Raw genomic sequence first — 5,319 nt, 5'->3', positions numbered from 1 at the left:
GGTCTTCAGTAAACAAACCACCAGTAAATAAACCACCAGTAAACAAACCACCAGGTCTTCAGTAAACAAACCACCAGTAAATAAACCACCAGTAAACAAACCACCTGGTCTACAGTAAACAAACCACCTGGTCTGCAGTAAACAAACCACCAGTAAACAAACCACATGGTCTACAGTAAACAAACCACCTGGTCTGCAGTAAACAAACCACCTGATCTTCAGTAAACAAACCACCAGTAAACAAACCACCTGGTCTGCAGTAAGTGAGACATGTATAGCCGGTGTCAGAACAATAACGTGTAAATGTTGTATCCAACTCGTGTGGGTTACGCAGTAACACAACCTCAATATCTGTTGTCGATAAATAAACAAATGGGGGGATTTAGCTAAGGCTAAAGTGAAAGACATTATTATTATTATTATTATTATTATTATTATTATTATTATTATTATTATTATTGAAGACTGCTAATCATTAACACACTATGTATGGCTATAATCTGTGAGTAGTCTTAGCGCGGTGTCCTCGTGTCTTTTATCATTCTGTGTAAAACACCTGGATTTATATTTAATAGGATGGTTTAGGAAAGCTAACATGTAGCAGCTAGCTAACTAGGCTTCGTCAGTATGTTAGTTTATTCTTTAGTCTGATCCTTTCACACATCTTCTAGAGAAGCTATGAGAGGCTACATGTGCATTACCAGCTGTATAAGGTCTGTTAGTCTTCTGTCTCCAACACGTCTGTTTTATCTTTACTTTACCTGATCAGCGAGGGAAAGGCCTCGACACTAATGAATGAAGCGCTGCATTCCACAAACATTCTCTTCTTCTCTTCAGTTTTTTTTTTTTTTTTTGGCGGTTGGCAAACAACTCCAAGGTGCATTACCGCCACCTACTGATGTGGAGTGTGGACTGGATTAACGCTAAAAATAAAAAATAAATAAATAAATAAAATCACCTATATTCTTTCAAACAAATGAGTCTGCTTCAAGTACTGTAATAATTCCGTAGTTAGAATTCCCTCGTAATATTTCTATAATGTCTAACTTTACTTTCTTTTCATTAAGTCTAACCATCAATTAACCATAATTGAATTCTTTAATTTCTCTATTTTTGGCAATGTATTAATACATGTTCTATATCTTCGTCTTCTCCACAGTACTCACATTTTCCTGTATTATGTTTTCCAAAATTAAAAAGTGGTGGAGAAAGTACTCAAACACTCTACTTAAGTAAAAGTACTGATAGACAGACAAGAATGTACTCTAGTAAAAGTAAAAGTACCACATTAACATTTTACTTGAGTAAAAGTAAGTACTTGCTTTTAAAAATACTTAAAGTATTAAAAGTAAAAGTACTTGCTTAATATATTCCATAATGTTCTACAATATCATGAAGTGTGCCTACTGTCTGTATATTTAATACATCAATGGTGCCGTTTTAGTGAACAATGCTGCAGATACTGCATGTTTTTGTGTTTAACCTCTGACACAATTATTATTTTATTGACAATAAATAAATAAATAAATAAATAAATAAATAAATAAATAAATAAATAAAACCCAAAACAAATAAAGCACGAAAAAAAAGTGACATGACATGAATGTAATTTGTAATTCTACAGAAATATAGTGGAGTAGAAAGAACAGATACTTAATGTCAAATGTAGTGGAGTAAAAGTCAAAAGTACCCATGATGAAATCTACTTAAGTAAAGTACAGATACATGAAAAACATAAGTACAGCAAGAAAGTACTTGTGCTTAGTTACATCCTACTCCTGAAAATAAATAATGTTTTGTTTAACCCTGCATGTCCTTATCTAAGCCTTGATATAACTGTTTCCTCCCTTCTGTTTCTTCCAGTACTCCTCATTTCTCCTGTTTTCCGTTGAATTCTATAAAACCGTCTCCTTTTCTTTCTTCCTCCCATTGTTTTTGCCATTTTTCTCTCATTTTTAGCTTCATGATACTTTTAGTTTCTGTTTTACTGAATTTTATTTCTATTTCAACTACATTGTTTTTGGTAGCCTGTTTTGTTATTTTGTCTGCTTTTTCATTTCCTGTTATTCCTATGTGTGCTGCTATCCATAAAAAATTACTACTAATCCCATCATTTTAATGGTATAGTGTTTGTTTTATTTCTATTAATATGTCTGATCTACTTTCTGAACTATTATTTTTTRAACTGAGTAATGAAGAGCTAGAATCTGAACAAATTATTGATCTGAGCGGTTTATTATCCTCAATCCATTGAACAGCTAGTAATATTGTGATCATTTCTCCTGTGTATACTGATAATTTATCACTGATTCTTTTCCCTACTTTCACTTCAAATTCTGGTACAATAAATGCTGCCCCGACTCAATCTTCTGTATCCTTTGATGCATCTGTATATATTTTTACATATCCATAATACTGATTTATATATTCTATACCTAAATTTGAGTTTATATTATTTTTATTTCCTTTTCCCTCCAATAATTTTAAATCTATAGTTGGTTCTTTTAACAACCATGGATGTATGATTGGTGGTGGACTGATATTCATGTTGTTGATTTGAATTTCTGTTGTTTTCTGATTTATGATCCAGCCAAAACTTTTTGTTTCGTTTTTTTCTTTTTCCCAGCATGTTTGTAATATTTCTTGTGTTGATTTTGTTCATGACCTTTTAGATTAACCCGATAATTTATTGCTAACTGTTCTCTTCTGATGTTTAGTGGTGATTCTCCCATCTCTACCAATAATGCTCCTGTGGGTGTTGATTTAAACGCTCCTGTAACTATTCTTAGTGCCTGAAATTGAATATGGTTTAATTTTTCCAAAGATGTATCTGAAGCTGAGTTATATACTATACTTCCATAATCCAATGATGATCTTATTAATCCTGTGTATATGGTCTTCATTGCCTTCCTATCTGCTCCCCAGTCTATTCCTGTTAAACATCTCAGTATATTTAATATTTTTTTACATTTATCAACTACTTTTTGAATATGAAATGCCCATGTTATTTTTTTCATCAAACCATATGCCTAAAAATTTAAACTTTTTCACAAGGCTTTCTCAGGGACCAGGATGTGTGACACAAAAATTTGAATTTTGGAACTGAAATTGAATTATTGAACTGAAAGTGAATGTAGTCAAATTGAAATTTTAATTGACCAAAATACAGTTTCAAAGCAAATTAATTCAGAGACAAAACTTTGAATTCAGTTTCAATTTAGTGAAATATTTTTTTATTTTCAAACCAATGCATTCAATTTCAAATTATTCAGATTGAATCTGAGCTATTCAAATTCAATTCCTACTGGCACAATATTTATCCCACAGTTAGCAGTAAAGGTAGTATTTTGTGAACAGAACATTACTGTAACACTAATGTTTATCTGGCTAAGGCTAACAGAATTTATAAATCATATAAAGTCTCTGTTATTCACCAAAACTGGTCTAGATTACAGGACACATGAATGCTACTACACAAATAAAACAATTATTATATTATACAGGTGGCAATGCAGCCACAAAGGGACATGTGTCTTTTGAGCCAGTCCCAAGCCCGGATAAATGCAGAGGGTTGCGTCAGGAAGGGCATCCGGTATAAAACATTTTTGCCAAATCTAACATGCGAGTCAAGAACATGATCTCAAGTATACCGGATCGGTCGAGGCCCGGGTTAACAACGACCGCCATAGGTGCTGGTGACCGGTGCAGGTGACCAGCATGGCACCAGTGGAAATTGGGCTACTGGTGGTCAGAAAAGAAGAAGAGGAGGAAGACATGTTCGTAGGAAGATAGAGAATAGGAAAGGCAAAAGTCTAAACCTGAGAGTAGGAACTTTGAATGTTGGGACTATGACAGGGAAAGCTAGAGAGTTGGCTGACATGATGCAGAGGAGGAAGGTGGACATATTGTGTGTTCAGGAGACCAGGTGGAAAGGAAGTAAGGCTAGAAGCATGGGAGCAGGGTTCAAGCTGTTCTACCATGGTGTGGATGAGAAGAGAAATGGTGTTGGGATCATCTTAAAGGAAGAGTTGGTCAGGAATGCTCTGGAGGTGAAAAGAGTGTCTGGTAGGCTGATGAGTCTGAAGTTGGAAATTGAAAGTGTGATGTTCAATGTTGTATGTGGTTATATGTGGCCCCACAGGTAGGATATGAGTTGGAAGAGAAGGAGCAATTCTGGAGTGAGTTAGATGGAGTGATGCAGAATATCCCCAGAGGTGAGAAAGAGGTGATTGGGGCAGATTTCAGGGGGCATGTTGGAGAAGGGAACAGAGGTGATGAGGAAGTCATGGGCAAGTTTGGCATCCAGAAGTGAAATGCAGAAGGACAGATGGTGGTAGACTTTGCAAAGAGGATGGAAATGGCTGTAGTGAATACTTTCTTCCAGAAGAGACAGGAACACAGGGTGACATATAAGAGTGGAGGTAGGAGCACACAGGTGGTTTACATCTTGTGTAGATGATACAATCTGAAGGAATTCAGTGATTGCAAGGTTGTGGTAAGTGAGAGTGTTGCTAGATAACAGGATGGTGGTGTGTAGAATAACTCTGAAGGTGAGAAAGGTGAAGAGAACAAAGGCAGAGCCAAAGACAAAGTGGTGGAAGCTGAAAAACGAAGAAAGTTGTGTGGCTTTCAGGAAGGAGTTGAAACGGGCTCTGGGTGGCCAGGAGGTGCTACCAGAAGACTAGATAACTACTGCTCATACTGTCAAGGAGACAGGTAGGAGGGTACTTGGTATTTCTCCAGGAAGGAAAGTAGACAATGAGCCATGGAGGTGAAATAAGGAAGTGCAAGTGTGTGTACAGAGAAAGAGAGCAGCTAAGAAGAAGTGRGACAATGTGAGGACTGAAGAGTCAGCAGGAGTACAGGGAGATACAGCATAAAGTGAAGGTAGAGGTGGCTAAGGCTAAACAAAGGGCATACACAGACCTACTGTATATAATGGGCTGGAGAGTAAGGAGGGAGAGAAGGATTTATACAGGTTAGTGAAGCAGAGAGATGGAGATGGGAAGGATGTCCAACAGGTTAGGGTGATTAAGGATGAGGATGGAACTGTACTGACAGATACAAAAAGTGTGAAAAGTTGATGAATGAAGAAAATGACAGAGAACAAAGAGGAGAGGAAACCATCACTGTGGATCAGGGAGTAGCAAAGATTAGCAAGGATGAAGTRAGGAAGGCCTTGAAAAGGATGAAGAGTGGAAAGGCAGTTGGCCCGGATGATATACCTGTGGAGGTGTAGTGATATAGAAATATACCTAATTCCACACAAATAGTTTCCAGGTGAGAAGTTCCGGTTCTTGAAGTGGGCGTGGTGTATAT

The 5,319-nt window shown here is 36.6% G+C and overlaps 1 protein-coding gene across 2 annotated transcripts in view; it reads right to left on the bottom strand.

Annotated features, from left to right (window-relative positions):
* LOC106526861 (RNA-binding protein 4.1) overlaps window positions 1-862 on the bottom strand; it is a 4,897-nt gene extending 4,035 nt beyond the window's left edge. The window contains exon 1 of one of the 2 annotated variants that reach the window (XM_014021576.1): window positions 762-862. The gene's annotated coding sequence lies outside the window, so the exon portion shown is untranslated. Of the gene's footprint in view, window positions 1-701 lie in introns of both variants that reach the window. The other variant, XM_014021577.1, reaches the window with a different exon arrangement.
* Window positions 863-5,319: the final 4,457 nt, after the last annotated feature.

The sequence above is a fragment of the Austrofundulus limnaeus genome, unplaced genomic scaffold, assembly GCF_001266775.1.
Source record: "Austrofundulus limnaeus strain Quisiro unplaced genomic scaffold, Austrofundulus_limnaeus-1.0 Scaffold297, whole genome shotgun sequence".
Classification (NCBI taxonomy): Eukaryota; Metazoa; Chordata; class Actinopteri; order Cyprinodontiformes; family Rivulidae; genus Austrofundulus; species Austrofundulus limnaeus.
This window is presented reverse-complemented; position numbering and strand designations above follow the sequence as displayed.